General features: G+C 44.1%; 1 long non-coding RNA gene across 1 annotated transcript in view; it reads left to right on the top strand.

Moving 5' to 3' along the window:
* The window catches only part of LOC138067911 (uncharacterized), a 31,448-nt gene extending 10,176 nt beyond the window's left edge, over nt 1–21,272 (top strand). The window contains exons 2-3 of the long non-coding RNA XR_011142352.1: nt 2,401–2,942; nt 19,351–21,272. This is a non-coding gene — a long non-coding RNA (uncharacterized lncRNA). The remainder of the gene's footprint in view (nt 1–2,400; nt 2,943–19,350) is intronic.
* The last annotated feature ends 1,464 nt before the right edge of the window (nt 21,273–22,736 follow it).

Raw genomic sequence — 22,736 nt, forward strand, 5'->3', positions numbered from 1 at the left:
TCATTATCTTAGGCAGGCAAAAAATAATCCGTTCTTGAAGAGTAACGAGAAAACCAAAGCTCCTCTTGAAGTCCCTGGCCCAAAGAACGGCCACATGGGGCCAAGGGGAAGCAGCGTTTATTTCAAAGTACAAAGCCACGCTCCATATTTCAGAGTAGGCCCCAAACAAGGGGAAAAGGTGATTGTGTGTATGACGTGGGGAAAAAATTAGGGCAGTGGAGGCAAGTTTCCAGAGTTTTTCCTGCCTGTAAAATGCAAAGCAAATTATTCTTCCCAGAGAAGCAAATTTATAGGGGATAAAAAAAGCTACCATCTCCCACCAAAGCTTGTTGCTTCTGAGGAAGTGGATGACAGTTTGGAGCTTAAGTGTTTTGCGCTGTGGTCCTGCCCTTATGTTTTCCCTATTGTGCTGTGGGCACTTAACTGAAAGAGCTGGATAAAAGCTGTTGCGTCATGGAGAGTTACGCTTGTCCTTGTCTTGAAAACTTAAGGCTATGCCAACTATATTCAAACTGTCATGTGAACTGACAGTAACGTAGATGTTTTCTACATCCCAATGCTTGTGTGCAATCAGACAGAAAACGAAGCTGCCTGGGAATTATGATGCAATGCTAACAGAGCCCCAGTCATTCCAAGCATTGTTCAGGCAGTTCATATCAATTCAGTGCTACTGACTGATATAAATTACGGACCATGCTTTTTAGAATTTTATTTTTGCTACGTGGTTTTGCTAACTATACTGTTATCCATCCAGCAGACTTAAAACCCATGTATTTAAAACAAATACTGGAATTTTTTTTTGAAGCATTGTACTTTGTTTTTAATACACGTTACTGACTGACCATTTGGCTGTAATCCGCAGGGATGTTAGCAGCACGAGGATATTTGGTATAACAAAGCTGCTGGAGTCTAAGGAAATCATCTGATCCCAAAGACTGGAAGTTGTTTGGAGCTCATAGGGTAGCTGTAAACACTAAATAAGATTCATAGACTAGTTTTAACCCATAGTCTATCACACACTCGAATATATGTTGTTTTGCTGAAGTAGCATCTTTTGAGTGCTATTGATGAGTGTTAATTTTTTTTTATGTGGCATAATTGTTAGTTTAGTGCTGAACTATTGCATTTCGTTAGCCCTTTTAATAAAAGAAGAAAACGAGTTGTAGTATTTGCAGTTTTGCGTATCTACTTTCTCGTTAGAGGCACATAATAGTCAGTATCTTCTTCTTATTTTCTGTGTCATAGTGCCCTCTGCTGTCCTAGGTTTATAACTGCAGCATGAAAATTTTGTGGTGTTCATCCGTTGCTGCTTGTCCCTGAGGCTCAGGGTTGTTGTCTTCAGCAGTGATTTCATGCCCCTGCACGGAGATGTTGACCATTTGTAGGTTTAACTTTACTCAGAACAACAAAATAAATGCTTTGCAGTTCACAGTAGTTCATGGCTTGTAATCACACCTCTCCTCAGGTAATGACATTGTGTTTCCTTTTGGCGGTAGGAATGTGGGCTCTCGGTTGAGGCACCGCAGTAGGTGCGGCTGCGCTGGCGCCTCGTCCGCGCGGCGAGGGAGCCTGCGCCTGTAAGGGCTGTGCCTGGAGCTAGTAAACGCTGAAGCCTGGGAAGCACGAAGGGGAAGCGGGCCGTGTCTGCCTCTGCGAGACCTTCGAGTTGGGTACGAGGCAGGCAAGATAGCCCTGCCACCTACAAATTGTCTTTCAGAGTTTGGGGGGACGTTTGGCTCTCGGGAGCCACTGCTCTGCCCTTCCTGTTATTTGGAGATGTGAAGCGTGGGGAGACGGGAGGAGGTTTCAGCAGCCTGCCTTTCTCTCACACAGCTGTACAAGAAGAGGTGTAATTGAAGCTAAAATTACTCACCTAAGGTAACAGCAGAGTGACTCAGAAGATAGATTTTCCCAAACATGTACGTTTTAGTGATGTTCTCTCTCCCGTTACCAGTATAACAGCACTTCCTGCCCTTCAGTGTGGGCAGTGGCACAGCGCTGGAAACTCCGGCTTTGAGATGTATTTTCTGTTTCCTTGCTTCCGTATGTGGAGTCAGTAAACGAGACTTAGTTCCATAGCTGCGATGAGAATTTTTTTCATCAGTATTTTAGGAAGACAGTAAATGCCTTTACCAATGTTGCCTCTGTTTTTTTTCCGAGCCAGCCTGCCTCGGTGGGAAGAGCAGGGTTCTGGGCCAGCATCTGGGACCGCGGTTTTTCATCGAGATCTGGAGGATGCCAGCTTTAACTTCCTCATAATTCTGAATAAAAAATTAGGGGAAACTAAGTATATATTTTAGACTTTGAGGTTGTTTGATGTGGAAACATGTAATTTTAAATGTAAAGCAGTAGCATTTTAGGTATTTAAATCATTGTTTTCTTATCAAACGCTGCTTGTAGGTGAAGACTGTTCCCACCGTCCATGGGAAGTGGAAGATCTAAGGACTAACATTTACTTCGGAAATTGTTTCCCGTGGCTGGCGGTAGGGGACAGAGAAGGGAGCATACAGAGGTTTCGCCTGTTGATCCCTCAGCTTGGGGGCAGCTGTAATCATGCCAGGAGCCCGGGGCCTATGCGACTGAAAAGGGTTCCTTTTCTCTGGGCATCTCCCTTGGAATCTGGGGAAATAAATGGCCATTAACATTCGAGTGGTCCATATTCTGTCATTAATCTCTCTTGGATTACAATGCACTTTTATTTCTGGACTCTGCTCTTTGATAGCGTCTCTTCACAGGATTAAGTACGAACAAAAGAACTTCATCAGCTCTAAAACAGCACTTGAAATCCAAAATAAGAATCTTGCTACAGTTTTGACGGAAGCAAAGAACTGAGAATCAGCAAAACAAATGATAAAATAAGAGCGGAGGTCAAGAGTATTATACAAGAATACTGCAGTGGGACACAGCATACAAAGCCCCTTAGAGTGCATGCTTTTCCACAGGTAAGCCCTCATTAACAGATACTGTCCAAATATAAATGCGTTTGTCACCAATCCCGTTGTACCCTGACCTGTGTGAATATGCACGTTCCCATGCAAGTAAAGCCTCGCGAATCACTTTCCCCTTTGCGTTTACTGAGAAGGGAACCAGAAGGGCTGGAGGACTGTGCAGTATTCAGCGGTTGCGTATGAAATGGTGGGATTAAAAGGTGATTTGTAACGGGCTGCTTTAAGTGGAAAGGCTGGATTTCATTTTCTGTATAAGCCTGAGAGGATGTTCAGAGTTGCTGCTTGTATTTTTATGTAGGTAGCACCTTTTGATAGTAAGTCTCAGATAAGCTTTATTTTGTTTTGTGAACCTTGTTTTCTGGGGAAAGATTGTTTTGCTGCTGGAAGTAGAGCACAGAGGTAAAGCAGTAACCTAAGGATCTGCGGTTTAAAAATTGCTCTTCTCTTTCTTCACCCCTCCGGCTGTATGCTGTTAAGAATATTGTCCTTGGAGTGAGACACTGTGCCCTTCCCAAAGTAAGGTAGTGCTTGACACTAGTGAATCGGTTGAATTCAGTTGCTGACAGTGGAATTAATTAATTTCAAAATATTTATTGTTAAAAGATCCAGAGGGACGCAAGCAGTGTCTATGCCTCTTGGAATGCTTTGAGCTACTTCCACGTCAGTGATTTTTGATCTTGATGACGCCCTTAAATTCTCGGTCTGAAGCCTTATTTTCCAAACTTGTTTAAGATCTTTCCCCCACCAAACCCAGCAGTGACACTTGAGACTTCACTTTGCTAAATCTTGATTTATACATCACACATCCTCTATAATCGCGGCTACCCAGAAAGGATGTTGTAAAATACTGCCCTGAAGGGCTCATCTCCTCTAAGTGAGCCATGTTTTTGACAAAACGGGCTTAGCCCTGCAATGCTGCTGAGTCCTGTCAGGTCCCACTGGCAATTTCATCCCTCAGTGAAGAGGGAGCAGGGTGCCGAGCGCCAGTGCAGGGCCAGGCCTCCGGGAGCCTCCGAGCTGCTCGCTCGCCGTTGTGGCAGCGGAGAAGCAAGAGACACCGACGGCCCAGGCCGTTTCTGGAGGTTTTGGTTGGTTTTGTGTCTCTTTTGGTTTTTACTCTCTTCTAAAATTACAGAATACAAGTATTTTAGTACTACTATTTAATTTTTAAATGCCTGGCGTTCAGTGCTCTTTTATTTGAAGAAACGCTAGAAAATGTTTGGATAGGGGAGAAGGATTTTTCAAACAGTTTTTAATTTTTACAGTTTTTTTCAACCTTACGATGCTTAAAAATAAAAGTAACAAATAGCCATCTAGACACTATGGGGAAAGTAAATATAATAGTAAATATAATGACTTTTGCTGAGACTGCTATATTTGCTTTTCTACAGCTTTCCATCAAAACTGTAAACAGAGAGGGAGAAAGCTGGAGCAGGGTGGTCTCGCCGTGCCGCCGCGGGGACGCAGGCGCTGGGGAGCGCTCCTGTCCCTCGTTAGGCGAGACTTCACTTAAACTGTGCGTTTTCTAGCAAGAACTATGTGAACTTTGGGGGTCTTTTAGAAACAGTTTCTACACACGAATGAAAACAGGGGTGCTACGGGTTCCTTTGTAATGGTTACAATATTATGGAGACTTATCATAACGGACCGACTTCTCGAAGTCACGGGTTTTTCATCCTCCTTTAGAGTGAACAGTGCGCAGAGCACAGGGAAGTGTGTCTGAACCCCTTTTCAAGTATTCACACGCTGAGTCAACTGGTAGCATACTAATAAAGGAAAATTGTTTTGTATGGAAATGCTCCATCACAAGTTAAAGGTGAAGGATTCATTTTTATACTCTACAAGAAGGAATGCATAATTGCTCTCTGCTAATTCAGGAAAACGAGCGATGGATTAATAACTACAAGACCAAGAGGCATGGCAAAGATAAATAGCTTGGTTGGCAAAAAATTATTTCCTAGGATATCTACCATTCACATTCCTCTTTTCCTGCTCAACACTTCTCATGTTTCCTTTTTACGCTTTGTGTACTAAATGAGGGCAGCTCTCATCCCCACAGAATAACAATACATTCTGCCTGCATGAATGGGCAACAGCTGGCAGCCTGCCGGCAACAGGTTCCAGAGGATGATGCCTGGATCATGGTAGTTCATGCTGGAATTTGTGCTGTAAAATATGATTTAGGGAAACCAGATAATGAAAACCTTTGTAATGGCATTAGCCATTGGCACAACAGGAATTTGGCCGGCAAGTTGGAAAATTTCTGATTTTCAAACTGTAATTGCCAATACTTTAGAGTAATGGTCAGCCAAATTTGAAGACATTTTCTTTTGTGGAGAAATTAAAATGAAGACTACCATAGTAGACTGAAATAATCCTGTCATGTGAAGCTTAGAGGAAGAAAGAAGAGCTAATTTTTTCATTTTTTCACCCCCATAGGTCTGCCCCTGTCTGCACACAACAGCATTAAGAATGCTTTGCAACCCAAGAATGCTTTGTTGGCTCTTCTACTGACCCTCATGGGGATGGTTTACTTCTCACTTTGTTTTCAGAACGGTAATTATCACTGGGTTGGGAATAGGCCAGTTCAGGAAGTCCCTTCTTTCTACTTCAAATATTCTTTAAGTTCCATTAAAAATAAAGGACATTTTTTTATTTAAGCCTGGAGAATTCCTTTGAAAACTTCCCTGTCCCCAATCATATTTATCCAAAAGTAGGTTTCAGTGAAAAAAACATTTTTTTTCATTTTTGTGAAAATTTTGCCAGAAATTTCAAGGAGTCCGTGAATCTGGAATGTTATATTTCCCCTAATCCTACAGTGCATTAGCTGGTGCAGCTGACCTAGAGTTTAGAGAAGAAGAAACCTCAGCAATTGCTGTTAGATCTCTGGAATATTTCCAGAGTAACGCAGAAATACTTGTGGCTGATATATGTAACAATTCGGTACTTTGGTTCTTTAGAGTAGTTCATCTCTTTAGTGAAAACCTGTTTTATTTTCCTTCCTTACGAGTGGCAGCTCCCCTCGTCTTAGCTGCTCTGTGTTGCCACAGGGCCCTGGGGAGTACGTGCTTTGTGTTTCAAGGCTCTGGCCACCTGCGAAGGCTCGAGAGGACTGGCTCCGGTCCTCCGCCTGCTCCTTGGCTGCTGCTTCACAGGCTCCAGCGTCTCGCAGAGACGGGTCCAGCATGTACTGTTCAGTTATGCACTGCATGTTAGTGTTTCATCTGGTTTTGCTAGGTTGTCTTAGGAGTTCTTAACATCATTTTCTGCTGTAAAGCAATCTGTTTTAAAATTCAATTGTTAAATAAAATAAGGCAAAACATTCTTAAACGGTACTTTAAAATGTAGCACCTGTCTCTGGTAGCTGGTTTCATGGCTCGTACGCTGTATCCACAAAGACCATGATTCCTGCCATGATTTCTTTTGCGTATCTCGTTTCCTGCTCAGATTTCCGTATGGTGACGTCTAGGCTTGGCTGGCTCCGGCATTGCGCACTCCCAGAGGAGGCCGAGAGCCAGAGCGGGAACTTTCGAACATGCTGAATGTCAAACAGAATTCCTGACGATTGAATTTTAGAATTAAATCACTTGGAGACTGCTGCCGTTGAGTGCTCACCTGTAACAGTTGTGGTGCAACGTAACACGTATGTCGGTAAACTGCTTGCAGTCAGCACAGCACTTTAACTTCTTTCTTATCACAAGAAGTTTGAAGAGAACTGTGGAAACGCTTGAGAACAGGGCCAGCCGTTGGCCCCTTGTGATGCGACTGTGCCCGGCAGGGCGGTGCTGCAAGCCGCCCCGGCGCCGCTGAGCCGGCTCACCCCGGGGCTCCTCTAGGTAGTGGGCACGAGACAACGGCGCGCGGCGCAGGTGGTTGTGTTCTCCGTTGCTGCTGTTAGGAACGCGCTCAGGAAAGCGGTCGGGCACTGCGTTCGTTGTTTGTGACTGCTAAAACGGTATCTGAAAGCAACTGGGAAACAAATTACGGGAGTGCAAGATTGGTGTTTGTCAGAGATCAGACGTGCTCATTGCGGTCTCCTTAACCTGAGGTTTTCTGCTCAGCTGTAGCTGAGGTGAGGGGCCCTAACGTGTGTCTAGAGGTGGCAGAGATTAGACGTTCATATTTTTCATTCATTTCTGCTTTCTTGAGTGAACTCTAGGAGGCACAACATCCTTTCACACAATACAATAACGTTTTTGTTTTGGTATCGCTTGCGTGAACTGATGGAGCTGAGCAGAGGGATGCAGAGGTCCCCGTGATCTTGCAAAGCCCGGCAAAGTTACGAGTGCTTAAAGCTCCTGGGAGGAATTTTTGTTTGATTCGTGTTTCAGTTAACTCTCTAGCACACGAAGCGAAAGTACGTCGGCTCATAGCTGCCACAGACGTATTAACAAATGGGACTTGAAAATCAATGGATGAGGAGAAGTGAGGGACTCTCCTGCTGGGCCTGGCGAGGTGCTGGTGACTCTTGTGTCACGCGAGCCTCTCCGAGGCAGTCTGAGGAACTGCATTTGTTCAGGATAAATGGTCAGCGGCGAGGGCACTGGCCGCGCAGCAGCCGCCGCTGCACGTGCGAGCGAGGAGCGCGGCAGAGATCTGCACTCGCTTTCCTCCTCTGCAGGTTCTCAGCGTGAGCCTTCCTAGGCAAGGACACGGGTTACGGACAAGCATGAGCGAGGGTTTTATACTCAGACACTAGTCTCCTAGGTTACTAAGGCACTGAGACTGAAAATCCTTCTCAAACAATGCTTTTGTTAAAAGTAACTGAGTATAAATTTGATTAAAATAGGCGATACTTTTTGAATAGTTGCAGACCTTGGCTTCCTTCAGTACTTATTATCTTTCAAAGGAGCAGAATAGCATATGCATCAATATAGCTTTGTGGATATTTTCTGAATCTCCAGCATTAAATTTTTGCCGCTCCTAAGCGAGGCCAAGTCTGTCTCATAATTCAGTATACTTCCCATTTGTGTTAAACCAAAATCTCCAGGACTAGGGTGTCTGAGTCCTTCATTTTAAGACAGATGCAAACAGTGGAAAGAAAGAACCGAAACACCGCACGCCGTGGCGTTATCCCCATCCAAGGGTGGAGGCTTTTACAGCAGGCAAGTGGTTTCTCTCGGTCCTTTTGCATAAGGAGGGGAACTGGAGCGAACACATAGCGCCTACGTGAAATGTTGGACCCCCAGCTTAAACTGGGCGCTTAGCTCAGAGTGAGCCCGTTCAGGTTTTCTGAAATACCCGATGGGTAATGGGCACAGAGAGTTAAGCAGGCGTTGGAGTCACTGTTGGGTTAGCACTGCCGTCCTGTCCTTAACATACTCACGTCCATGTTAGCAATGTGATGCCTCCAGAGCTGCTTTGTATCAACAGTTTACTCATCTCATTGCAAAGGCATCTCGCATTTTAGTCCCTAGGTTGCGTACCTTCCTCACAAAGGTAAAACGCCTTTGCTTTTCTTTTTGACTATAATAAGTTTCACCAGCGAAGAATTAGGCAACTGCAGTTACAGAAAGCTAATCCCTTGCATTTCGTGTCCTGCATCTTTCTTGGCTGAAAACCAATTACATTACACGGGGAGAATCCCACAGCATTTTGTGTCCTGTATGAATTATTATTTTGTATGTTTGTTATTTTGTATTATTTGAGTCTTTACAACACGTTGTGTGCCACAACAGAGTTTGTGAAAACAGGGATATTTTATTATCTGCATATTGCAAAGAACCCAATTATACTCTCAATTTTACCCGTGTAAATAATCATCAGTGCATTTAATCTTAGTTTTGAACTGCCATAACTAAAATCAGAGTGTGTTCTTGTGTTTAACTGAGGAAGTTATTATATAAAATGTCAGCTACCTGCAGAATGATCATTGGATCAGTAAACAGTATTTTTTGGTCCTTTATTAGCCACATTTTTGCATTATTTTTAAAAAGCTCAAAATATTAGAAATTGGATGAAGTGAAAATAGCAAAAGTTTTTTTTGGTCTATTTTTGAAATATACAAGTAAACTGTTGTTATAATTGGTTAGCTAATGTATACTAATATGTTGACAAACACCACTGTTAACAAGCTGAGCTTTGTGAGGCAGTTAATTAGAACTAGCAACAGCTTTAAGTGAGAGACACCCATTTGTTTTCACTGCGGGGAAGATCAAATCCCAAACTAATTATACCTAAAAAGAGGAGAATTCAGTAAATTGCAAACTTTTAATGAATTGGTGCACAGAGAGTGAACTTTGCCAACAAACTTATAACTGAGACTGTCTGACCACACAAAGCGAAGGGCAATAAGGGAAAAATACAGTCTGTGTGGTCTGGCTGGGAAAACTGAGATTAGATGATAATATTCGGACTAACACAAAATGCTCCCCCAAAATGCACCCAAATAACATTATGAAGTTAAGGAACTACTGAATTAATCAAAACCAAGAAAAAATGTAACTTTATTGGGAAAAAAGGATGGAAGCTAATAGAATTGGTCAGCAAAAATATTGGGAGGTTGGGCGGAACTATTGATGAACTGGTCTGTACTATCCTAGAGCGTTAAGCAAAGATAAAAGCTGCTTTGTAAATTCTTTCACCTGTAAGGAAAATTGCTCAGGATCTCTTCTAATGGACTCTCTCTTGCTTTGACTGAAGCTGCACCAAACTTGTGCGCTGACCCTGCTATGTCCGCACTTGCACTATCTGAAGAGTCGAACACCTGCAAGACTGTTTCAGGAAAAGATGGTAATAAGTGACTTAATATGATTCTTTGATTTTTAAAAATTGAATCAAATGTAAAATACAGAAACAAAACTTTCAGCAGCCACTATCTTAATTCAAAAGAGCATGAAAAGACTGAGATTACATTAGCCATTAAACAAGATGGTTAGGGCTAATAACAAGGGCTATATCTTCGACAGAGGAGGATTATAGACCTGGCTAGATTTCTATAATTTGAAGATGTTAAAATGTAAAGATGTTAGAATATGAAAAGAATAGAAAATTGATACATTTTTAGAAGAAAACAGCTTTTTTTTCCGAAGCAGCCAAGAATTCAGCAGGTGTCTGAGGTCCTAAGATTTGCAGCCTGTGGGACAAGAAGAGTGAACGTCCTCGTGTTTGGCAGCGTGTGGTTTCCGCGGCTGGCAGTCGTCCCCGGGTGGGTCCTGCCCTCTCGGCGCTGGGGCCATCCCCGCTGAGCAGCGCTTCGCTGTTGTGCAGGTCACGCTCTGACCCTAAGCTGAGACTTAGCTCCATGCATGCCTCTCTCCGGGAAGATTGTTTTTTGTTTTTTTTTTTTTTTTTTGCTTTTTGGTACTGGCTGATCCGAGAGAAGGAGCATAAAGGCTTCCCTTCCCCTACCTGAATTTTGTAAAACAATCACATCACAGCTTGATTAGTCGGCCTTTCTGACTGGTTGTGCTGGTACGGGCAAAGAATGTAGCAGGTAGAGAACTGTCAGCAACGTTTGTTCCTGTTTCAAAGGCAGGTGGTTTGCACCCAAATAATAGCTGCAATCAATGCTTTGGCACAACAACGTGAAAGGAGAGAGCTGGTGTGGAAGCTGGGCTAAAAGATTAAGTTTACAAAGCGTGGTCTCTGCTTTGTGATTGCAACATCCCGTATAGGGTCGTTTGTGATGGAATGTATTCATCCCTTTTTTATGATTTTTGGACTATGTAACAGAAGTATTTTGCTCTTCCACATATTGAAAAATCAAGGTTTATGTGTGCTTAAGTATAAAGTAATGCAAGTCCCAGATGGCTGGAGAAAGAAGAGGGAAAGAGGCTAACTCGGTTTCCACCGACAATTCCAAAATTCTTCCCCAGCCTTCAGAAAAGGGAAGATGATCAGCCCCGGAGAGCTAATCAATGTGATTTGATACTTCGGTAGCTCTCTGATGCATTAGGCTTTTATACAACCCATCCCATAAAAGAAAAATCAACTTGGAACTCACTTTTAAAAAACAGGATAAAATCTGATGGTCCCATTTAATCATATTTTAAAAACAGAAGTAGATTTAGAGCCTATGATGTTCCTGGAGCTGTAAATTCCCCTTGTGCCTCAAGAAAAGATATGTTTTGCTTTTAATTTTGGGTGTTTTTTTCAGACCGTGGTGCCTGGCGTGTGTCAGGAGCACCACACAGCTCAGGAGGAGGTTTGCTTCGTCCTGAGGAAGCACTGAGCAATCGGTATATGCTCAGATGTAAGGAGAAATGGGCTGATTTACCCTGTTCATTTGTAGACAAGACCGTAGAGCACGTCTCCTCAAGTCCCAGGACCGAGTGTGAGGGTCTGAAGGGCATTTTTTGTTTTTATATCTGCTTTGGGGCGGTTTTGTAGCACATTTTGTGGTTCTCCTATTCCCTGTCTTTTACTCAACCAACATAATTAGCGAGCAACCCTTGCTGAAGCGCCGAAGTTTCCCTCTTCTTTCCGCACGCCTGTAGCGAAGCAAGGTTGGGCATGGCGCCTCGGTGGTCTTTCGCAGAATATACTCTAAACCTTGAAATGCAGATTGTTGCATTTGGGGATAACAAGTTGCAAATAAATTGAATGTTGTTATTTAAAGAATTGGAGCGTGGGTGTTTTCCTGAAGCCTGAACATTTGATTTCCAGCTTTTTTGATTTCAGTGCTTAGTACTGAGGTAATTTATGGGTGTCACTTGTTCCTTAATATGCATTACAAACCAGCTTGTGGTTCACAGCTACCAAGCAGTAGAGGGCAGTGCTCTAACGTGGATAGAAATTAGCGTCTAACTTCTTCCCTCTTCAGGTTGATAATCAAAAATGTATTTGTCAGATTTTTAATAAAAGAACAAAGAGTGTTTTCAGTTTGTTAACTGCTTGATGATCTAGGCTAGATTGCCTTTTAAAAAGCTCTGCTGCAGTTAACAGTAACAGCCTGCCAAGCAGCTAGCATGTTTTTAATATTTGTTCATCACGCTGCAAAAAGCAATAAGAAGAACAATCCAGTCGAGAAAAAAAATGTTTCTCTAAATTATTTTTCTAATTACTAATTTACAAAGATATTTCATGTTAGAAAGTAAAAGTTTAAAAATAAACAAACTGGTTTTAGCTTTTTCAAACAAAGTAGTCAAGGAATCATTAGTCTCTCGCATGCATCTATAATGAAATATTAATTTGATAAAAGCTTTGATATAGATTTTTAGAGCAGCTTTTCCCCTTCCAGTTTAACATATGAAGTGGGAACTGTTCTCATATGCCTCCGTAAGAGAGCAGATTGGAACCCAGCTTTCTTCACTGCGATCGTTTTCTACTAGGTCTTCAGTCGTTATTTGTAGGGGGAATTACAAATGAATTAGGAACAGAACAGGAGAGAGGAAATGCAAAAGGCAAATCAAAAGAGACAGAGCTAGAGGCTGGGTGTGATAAAGCAGAGGTCTCAGAAGGAGAAAATGAGCTCGGGAAGACTTTGCAGCCTGTGGTCCTAGACAGAAGAATGCGAGGGGTATAAACGCGTGGCTCACTCTCCTGGCATAGAAACGAGGGACAGTCTGCCTTTTGGTTTGTACTCATCGTTTTACCGCTTAAGCTCTTCTTTGTTACTTAAGATCATAAAACATAAGAGAGCTCTGGCAATCAGTTAGCAAATCCCTTACAGGCGTATTATGTTAGTATTTTTAAAGGTATAGAAGCTAACTGGAAAGAGACATTAATTCTAATGTTAGAGTTTTCTCAAAGGGAGCTGTGCCTGAAGAGGCATCGCAGCACAACTTGTGCCAATGTAGTTTTGTGAGTAAAGCCTCTTATTCAGACAAACCTGGGTTTTGTGTGGTGTCTGGCATAGTGGGAAACCAGAGCCTCACATTTTGCAATGCAGAGTATCACATTTTTGCTGTATCATAGCTAATCGTTTATTAGTGTGCCTCTGAGATGAATACGAAAATAAAATCAGGCAATTAGTTTTTCCCAGCAATACTAAAAAAAGATGGGGACCTCCAGCTGTGGGTTTTGTTATCTGTTGCCTATAGCCTTAAAACACTTTACAGGTACTGACCCCCTGAAAACAGAGCTAAAGAGATCATGGATGCTCTATATATTTTTTGTATACCGTAAGTCTTCAGAGAGACCTCTCAAAAGTTTTTTTTTCTCTTCTATATTTATTTCTGAAGCACAGTTACCAAAACGCACAGGTGCAGACTTGAAGGAAAGTTATTATGGCTAGAGCATACCGTTCAACTAATCAGCATTTCACCTGCTCAGGAGCGGTACGCTGGAGACTTATTTTCAGAGCACTTGTTGTGGCATAGATGTTATGATGTTGGCTGTGAAAAGGAGAACTTCCTGCCTGGCAGCTGAAAGAGCTGCCAAATTGCAGGTGTGGAGCACCTGAACCGGGAAAATAGGACTGATCGTGGGTCCCGTAATAGACGGCCTATTTCAGGTTCTACTTTTATATCTGTTGCAGCCATTCTATTTATAATACTAAATGTACAGGCATAGAGTTAATTACTGTGATCGCTGATGAACATAGTTCTCTAACTGCTTAATGTGTATATATACACGTTAGAAAGTCATTTGCATCGATATTCTTCAAGATGTTTTACCGATGTGATTTTGAGCTGGACAATAGCCGTAGCCTATACAGTGCCCAAGTACCTCTTAAAGTGTATCATGAGATACTCCAAAAGGATGAAGACTAAAAAGCATTGAATCCCCCAACTAATATAGGTAGAAACTGCGGACGCCACTTCTGGATTTGAGCCATGCTATTAGCCACATCTGGGTTATTTTCCTGAAAAAAGAAAAGAGGACTGGGCTGACATCTTATTTAGCTGTTGATCTGAAAGTTCACATTTCTTTTAAACTTTTTACGTGTTACTGCCTGCTATATAAAGCAATTCTTTTTATACGTTTTCACTTCCTTATCCTGAACACTGTAGCCAATGGAACTGGATATTTAGGAAGAGTCAGGAATTATGGTAATATAACCTAGATTTGCTAATAGTATAGGTCAAATCCGGAAGTGGCACCCTCAGTTTCTACCTATACTAGTTGGGGATTCATCACTTTTTAGTCTTCATCCTTTTGGAGTATCTCATGATACACTTTAAGAGGTACTTGGGCACTGTATAGGCTATGGCTATTGTCCAGCTTAAAATCACGTTGGTAAAACACCCTGAAGTTTCCTGATAGTGAAATCCAGACCCTATGAAACTTAATGAAAATTTTGCTAGCAGTTATATCTACAGCCCGACTGAGTTAGCCAAAGATGGGCCCAAATCTCCCTAGCGCTGCGCATCCACGCTCGTCGCAGTCTGGATATGCATCTTCGCTGGAGGGTCAGGCTGTCTCTAACCCCAGCTGCCTTTCTGGTCCCCTAGGCCCGAGTTGTTGGCCTGATATTGGCCATATCTGTTTGGGGGCAGACGGGATGTGCGGCACTGTCCAGCACCCCGGCCCGGGCTGCGCCCGCGCTGCCGGAGCACGTCTGGCTCGCGCTCGCCGGGGGTTCAAACCCTCGCTTCCTTCCCCAGCTCTCCTGTTTGCCACCTTTTCTCTGCATGATGTAAACGCAAGGTGAATGTGAACTTAAGTGCAGGAACAGGTTTAATAATTTATTTGTAATTTATGAAGCCAGAATGTTACTGTTGATTTTGAATGCATACTAATTATTATGCTAATCAGAAAGCAGTGAACTGCTTTGTTATTACTCAAAAAGAAACTGAGTTGTAGAGAGCGCAACGGAGCAAAATGTCAGTGGTCCATACGGGGCGATGCGAAGGCTCCGAGCACAGAGGCTCGTGCCGAGGAAGGGAACCCATTCAGAGTCGTTATACGTCCTCCTGGCTGTCGTCTTTGTCCCAGCACTCGGTCCCCCCGGCCCCTGTCTGGGGCGCACAGTCTCCTGAAGACTGAGCTGTTTTATTCTACTTGCTAGACTGGTATGCGGGATTAGTACAGGGTTTCCAGGTAAAATTTAGTAGTCTGTGCTATGGAAGAGTAGAAAATCTAATGGTCTCTGCTGGCCCAAAGCTATGAAGCCGAACACTTCTTTTTAAAAGCTTCAACTGTTGTTCTTGCGACACAAAGCATATCACTGTGTATCATTGTACAGTTACCCACTGCGGCCAGAACGGGGAAGTTTCTGCAGCTTGAGAGCGTGCAGTCTTTCTTGGAGCACCTCTAACACAGGCAAAACCGCTCGCGTCTGCTTCTGCGTGTTCGAGGTCACTAAATATGGTTTGCAATGAAACCGGTGCTTTCTTGTTCTTTTTTTGTCCTTTTCCCATTTTTCTGTTCTTCTCTCTTTCTTTTGATGTTATCTGTTTCACACTGCACATGCCATAGTACTATTTCTCATTTCTGTGCTGTGAAAGACAGTCAGAATGAATTTCAATGACATACGTCGTATCTGTAGAAGCGCTTTGCATATCTGTGCTCATTTTAACATACCAATATTTCTCATGGAAATGATGCGTTAAATTTGTAACTATCTGAGATACTGGAATCAGTACATTTATTTAACCCTTTACTTCATTAATTTGGACATTATTGTCAGAGTCATAAAGAGCTGGATTTTAAAAATACGTTGGTTGTTTTTAAATGTGTAACAACGGCCTCTTCGATAACCTCTGCTTGAAAGCTTTTGAATCACTGCTGTTAGATAAACAGAATACTTCTCACAGATCCATAGTGATACATCAAACATGTTCAGCTTCTAGTTGTGATAACATACTCATACGTTGAATCTCCTTTACTCAATATTAGACACTTAGGAACCAAGAGCTAAATATGCTGTAATGTCAAGAAAATTCCAAGCATATTATGTGAAAAGTATGGTACCACACCAGTGATGCGAATCATTGTGACATCTTTTGAGCACTGTTTGTTATGCACCTCTACTTAACTACCGGTGGTATTTTACCAGCCCTCGTTCTTCTGTGGTATAACCCCAAACTGCCTGTCTAAAAGTCAGTAAAATAGGTATTAGCTGGGTGCACCCTGCCATGCGAGATGCGGTTTTGCCAAGCTGGCGGATGAAGCTGACTCCAGCTGAGGGCCGCAAACTGTGCTCCTGGTGTCAGACCTATATGGTCTGACAGCATTAGTTTGCCTACGACACTTTAATAGTAAGCATCCTCTGTACTGTAGGGTATGGGGAAAGAATTAATGTGTGTTTGTGTGTGTGTTTGTTTTTCCAGTGCCTGAGACTGTTAGGTTTTCATGAAACTTAATGAGCTGACTTGAAATTTGAAGAAAATGGGTAGCCAATAAAGAAGCACTGTGGGACCCCATAACACCCCGTGGTTGCCCCATTTCATTCACGCTCTGACGGGCACCACTTGGGCTCGGTTCACCTTCGCTTATCTCCCAGGCCAGTGAAACTGCTGGCAAGCAGGGAATCGCGTGAGGAAGGAGACGTGTGTATCAGGACGCTGCACAGCTTCGTAGGTGATTTTACAAAGCTTCGCTGCGTATTCTGCAACCTCAAAATATCTTTATTTTTGCAAAAAGCAAGAACGAATAGGAGATGCAATGGAGCTTATCGTGCCCCAGCAAGAAGAGTTATACTTCAGTAACATCTGCAGTCTCTTAAAGACCGGCCCCGCTGCTCCACCTGCCTAGCTTTCTACTTTCTACTTGTCATTACACAGATGAGACTTCCTATCTTATTTCAAATCACGCTGGCAGTAATTGCTGCTGCCTAGAGAGTGCGCGAAGCTGCTGCGCTGCAGCCGAGGCCGTGCCCGCCTACAACAACATTCGGCATTAGGACTTATTCTGGCAAGATGCCGAGGTGGAGGATGCAAAGATACTCCAGGTCAGCACTCTCTCAGACGCTGGGACAGCTCCTGCTACAGAGCATCTCCAGGCTTTCTGCGTCCCCAAATTAACTCGTGCTTGTGCCTTGCTGAATCTGTGGAAAGCCCAGAAAACATGACAACTTAGCACTCTGCGCTCGTTGTGGACACGTCACAGCCGAGTGATCCCTAAGACGAGCTCTGCCTCACCCAGGCTCCAGGGTGCCTAAGGGTTTCTGTCGTGTGCGAGGTGTGTCCGAGGCACTCCTTCCTTGTTTTGGACAACTCAAGGGATATGCGGTTCTGCGTGGTGTAGGAAACACCTGCACGTGCAGCCTGGCCGTGGTGTGACCCTCACCCTGGGGCCAGTACCAATTCCCGCTGTTTCCGTGTCCTAATGTAGAGGGCAGTTTTCCGTCTGATCCCTGTGTTTAGCTCCCTTCCACCTTCTGGCAGCGGAAGGTTCATCTCCTCCTGAAAACCTTTCCTTTCTTACCACTTCTCACTGCTACTCAAAGCTTCCCAATTTGTAATTACTAGTTTAAAAATACTTTCTTTCCCCCTTTTGCCTAAATTTTGTTGCTTCATCCCCTCCCCTGTCTTCAGTCCCTGCAGAAAAACGTCAGTTCCCTGATTGCTCGAGGTGCTAGCGATGCCAGTGCCGTAGGATGCTTCCTTTGTGCCGGGGTTTGTGTTAAGCCCGTTTGCTGTGTCCTAGGCGACTCTTCGTTCAGGGATGCAGTGCAGGGTGCAAGGGTCCAGTTCCACGCAACCGGACAGACTGCGTACGCTGTTCAGGGTGACGTCCCCAAGAGCGCCCTCAGACGTCCGCTCCCCTCTTTCGGGGGTGCAGAACTCACTGTTGCTTCCTTTCTTTCCTGCACGTTAAAAAACTGCTGTACATGCAGACTCCTTACCTTCTCGTGAACTTCGGCGTTTGTTTGCTAAAGTGTGACATCGAATCTCAGAGGCACAGAACCCAAAACAGGACTCTCCTCCTTTTTAAGTAATCCAGTGAGGAGAGATTTCCATTATCCAGCCTGTCTGCCTGTATGTTTTCACGTAACCCAAAGGCTGTAAAATTCTTCCTGTCTCGTGATCGTGCCACCTCGACATGGTCACAAAATCTCTTTCAAAAAAAGTGAGTAGGGGGCAGGGAAGAGGTTGTTTGTGGACAGAAATCAAAATTAATGCAAGTAGAATTGATTAAATAAATATTTCTCTGAACATATGGTACTAAGAAAGTTAATCGTATTCTTAACATTAAGAAAAATATCATCTTTAAGCTATAAAAAATCACTTAGCGAGACTGCCTCCGGTGATCTTCTTTAGAACAACCTTAAAAACCCAATATATTTATGTGTGTTTATTGCAGCTACAGCTCCCCAAATGAGAAAATATGATATTCTCATATGTTAAGATTCTCTTTCTCTCCTCTCGCCCTCAAGATTAATTAAGGCATCGCTGTTAACAACAGATTGGTCACGCAAATGTAGAAGAGCCCCAGGCATCTGCCGTAGTAACGGGAAGGAGAGGAAGGGAAAAGATAAAGTTTCCTGGAGCTGCTTTCTCGGTAACAGCCTTGGAGAGTCGGAGAGCACAGCAGGCCGCGTCCAGCTAGCAATGGGGGAAGGCTGGTGTCGAAACACTTTGCACTTTATGAATATCAGGGTTAAGTTACTTCTCCAGGAAGAAGGCAAAATAAATACACCAAGCTCTTAATATGTCGAAAACCTATGAACATCTGAAAAGGTAATGTAGCTTTTGCAAACCTGCATAGGTGTTTTCTTCACCAGACAGGTGCTTCTCCATGAAGCGGACCAGTTCACTGGCAAACAAAATAAGGAATAGCGGCAAGCCGTGGCCGAGTCCGCCCCGGGCGCGGGGCTGGCAGGGCAGGGGCAGCGCGTCCCTCCCCGGCCGCTCCGGCTCCTGCCTTGGCACCGCTTGATTTTGTTTCAGGTGCGTTTTGGTGTTTTCACGGGGAGATTTATACCTCTTCCGTGTTGTCTCTTGCCAAACGTTCCCCACAAGAGGGGATCAACGCGAGGTGACTGCCTGCCTGGGCTCTGGCGCGGCAGCTCCCGGCGCGCTGTCAGCGCTGGCCGAGCAGCAGCAGCAGGGCAAGTGCACGGCTGAAACTCTTCCAAGGCGACCGAAAGCCCGTGCCCTTTGTTTGGGAGGTAATCCCGCTCCTCCCGTGGCAGAGGTTGTCCTGGGGATGCCTTTTTCCGCCAGCAAATCTTGGAGCGGGGGTGAAGTGATTTGATTCCTGGGAGGCAGTTTGGGTCTAAATAATGATGCTCTAATGTTGTGTTTTGGCAGCGGGAGTTTAAGCACATCTTAGCTGTTGTGTTTTATAAATATGATTTATGATGACCTCATTTGTGCAATCACTACATTATTGGAAGCTACAAACTTAACAGTCATCAATGAATTTAAGAAATGGAGCCAAAAATGATGGATGCGGTAGCTAAGGCTTTCTGGAGCGCAGTCCTCCCAGTTATCAAGCTGTTTTCTTTTTTGCGGTCCTTTGCCCTGAGACTTTTTTGCTTTATTTCATGCTGTTACAAGTAGTTCTTAACGGAGGTAACAGCTGAAGGACACGACTGTATGGACGACTGACTGATCTCCTCTTGTTGCAGGGGGACTCGCCGCGTTGGAGGGGGCTCTGAAGGGTGCCCCAACACCTGGCCCTGGCACGGCGTCCCGACGCCGGCCGGATTTGTCCTCGAGAGGCTTCCCTGCAGGAGCAGCGCACGGAGGTGGTGCTCTGGGCTGGGCTTGCCCCACCACGCTCGCGCCAGGGTCCTGTCACTGAGATTTGCCCCGGTGGGACTTCCCGCCTCCTCCTCCCCTCGGTTAAGGCTAGCTATTAAAATAGTGTTAATGAGAAGGTTTAAACCCATCAGTGTCTCTCCTGTTACAAATCCTTCGCGCCATATTACCCCTCGCAAACTGTGCTGCGAGGACAGGTCAGCGGGCAGTTGTTGACCGCAGCAGCTCAGGACTCCCCAGCCCAGGCGAAGAGCGTGAGAGAGGAGGAGGAAGGGCAGTGAGCAACGGGAGCGGGAGCTGGGAGGAGGCCGGCGGGCCGAGCCCTGGGCGTGCGATGGCATCTGCACCTCTCCTTCACAGAACAGGGCGAAAAAGCCCAATGCTCGCCCGGAGAGCGTTTCCAAGATTCAAGGAAAAAAGTCCTAAATCCAAGCAGCTGAAGAAGATTTACAATTACTTTTGTTTACCGCCGAGTTTCGTTTGCCCTGTGGCCTGGAAAAAGACCAGTCTCTGGCGCGTGACTTTTCCAAAGGAGGGAGGTCTTTGTCTGAAGAACTTTGCTCTGTCCTTTGACGGAGCACAAGAAGCCTGAGCGAAGAGGCCCAGGGAAAGAAACGAAGAGAGCGGGCTGGCGGCGCTGAGCAGAGCGGAGCGCGGGGCCTGACTGCCGGAGCCGCGCTGCTCCGCGCCGAGGCCACGAAGGAGATTTTGACGTAGAAGAAAACGGCAAAGTCTTCCCTCCGCTTTCGTTAAAAGAGCGAACGGAGGCGGCTGCTGTGGCTGCGCTTGCAGATGTGTCCTGAGGAGCCCTTATAAACCTATGTGTGTGGAAATCGCTTCAGGGAGCTCTTTAGGGCAAATCTCTGGTCGGTGCTCACGTATTTCTGCGCTGCATCAATGGCACAGATGGAGCTTTGAGGACTGAAGAATTTGGTCCCTAGAGGTTTTGACACCGAAAACGTTCGAAATTAGTGATTCTTACGGGAGTTTTGCGAAACTCTGCTCGCTTCAAGAAAGGAAACTCGGCAACCAAATTGTTGCTGATGCAAGAGACGGACAAGGGGAAACCCTGAGCGGCAGGCGGGCGAGGGTTCAGGCACAGCTCTACGCGGTCGGCTCAGCAGTACACCGGCGCGCGGTTGTTTTCCTGCGGCACGTTAACATGCACATGTGGTCCAAGTATTATTCTGCTCTTATGTCTTTATGCTGGTTTTATGCCTGAGTAAGCATAAAGTCTGTTGTTACAGCAGATTAATTAATCCATGAAAGATTTCAGAATAAATTTGTTTTAGTCTTTGTTTCAGCTTAACCAATTTTCACCAGTCAAAGCGGTGGGAGTAGGATGTAGGTGGGAAAGGCAAGCAGTGTGGCGCTGCTATAAGCGCTAGAGCACAGTACCGGCTATTCACCGCTTTATCCAGGGGTTTGGGAGGAAATACATGTAAGAAAATAGAAAAAAAAAAAAAAAAAGTGCTGGCTCCCTTTTCAGGTGCTCAGGTGTGAAGGGCTGTCACACGCAGAGCCCGGAGCCGGTGCTGCCGGCTCCGGTCCGAGCAGCAGCGCGGTCCCGAGCAGCGCAGGGGGCTTTGCCGACGGCTCTGCTGTCCTCTCCCGCCGGCGCTCTTCAGGCGGCAGTTCATGGCCTTTCTGCGAAAAGGATTTGCAGAGAAATATGATATTCCTGTATCCTTTTTTGGCTTTCTCCGCATGACCTTCGCTAACATAGGAGGTTGCTATATCAGATAATGATCATTTATTAGACGGTCTGTTTATTAAGAAGGTGCTTTTTGTCTCTTGAGTGACTGAATTCATTGAGTTTCTCCTTTAATCTTCTATTAATATTCATTAGTTTTATTTTGAGTATTTCATTCTAGCATTTAAATGTGGATGTTAGAGAAAAACTTAGCTTACTGTATTAATCCTTAGCATTCGCCAGATGTGCTATCACTCGGTTGTTGCTTTCTCGTTACAAAATGTTTGCCTGACTGCGATTTGGTTTGTTGGTCAGATCATTAATTTTCTGTAGACGCTGGAGACTAGTATCCAGTGCAGTGGTTCAGTGTGGCTTTAATGGGTGATGCTTTCTACTACTGGTGTTAAATATGTGCCTAAAACCCTACTAGTTAGCGCACCGGAGCTGTAAATTCCTTCTTTTCCTTGTTTTTTTGCTTTTTGTCTTTTTTCCAGTTTTGAGAGCACCAAGGATAAAAATATCCATACAAGACAATTTGAATTAAGCTAATCTTCAAGATTTAGCAAGATACAACGTCCAATACTTTACTGTAACACAAATGTGTAATTTTTTTCTTTTTATCTTCCAACTCTGTAATGCTGTCAGAAGAGTCAATCTAGTTTCTCTAGAATGATTTATTCTTTTGAAATTATATTATTTATTGCATGTCATTACACTACTTGCTTGATTTTAGAGTTTTTTTTTTCCTCTTACAGTTTTCTCCAGCTGGGACATTTCCTGCCAAAATAAATATTGTAATGTGCTGCCCAAAAGGTCTTTGTTGAAATTAGTAGCTCTTACAGAATTTAAAGCTGTCTGTGGAAGAACTGTTGAAAAATCCTCCAGAAAATGAACTGTTGCCTTGTTGGGACATCTTTTGCTTTGAGGGCAATTTCAGCCCTTTGGAAAACAGACAGGAGAGAGAGAGAAGCAGATCCCACATTAATAGTGGGAGTAGAGATGTAACCTATATTTTCTGTTTGGAGTTAAGAGATCGTTGTATCACTATGACAAATACTGACTGCTGCTTTCTGTTTAGCTGCTGAGACTATCAAGTAAAAAAGGGATAATTTGCTCTGTTTATTTGTTCCTTATGAAGATATATCAAGGCAGCCTCATTATTTTTGAGAAGTATCTTTTTTAAAACTTACTTTGACCTTTAGAGAGATCAAGAACATCAGTTCTTGTCTTTCCTGTGTTTTAACGTGATGCTGGGCTTAAGTGTCTTGAAAGTTAAAAAACATGCTTAAAAAGGCCCAGCAGCGGCAGGTGATGCCCTTTGAAACGTTTATGAAAAGTATCCTGAAAATAATTGCTATACCATTAAGTGTAGTATTTATTAATGAGTGAATGTTTATTTGGGAAGGTAATATTCATAACTAATTCCTGTTGTTGTCCTTTAAAATCCTACTGTCCTGTGCTGAGCCCCAGGTCCCTATAGGACATTTTGGGTACCCCGGCTCATGCAAAAGGCATCGTCTCCAAGGTGCTCGCAGAGTCCCCGTGCGTTAGTGCTCCGAC

This window comes from Struthio camelus, chromosome 7 (assembly GCF_040807025.1).
Source record: "Struthio camelus isolate bStrCam1 chromosome 7, bStrCam1.hap1, whole genome shotgun sequence".
NCBI classification, from domain to species: domain Eukaryota; kingdom Metazoa; phylum Chordata; class Aves; order Struthioniformes; family Struthionidae; genus Struthio; species Struthio camelus.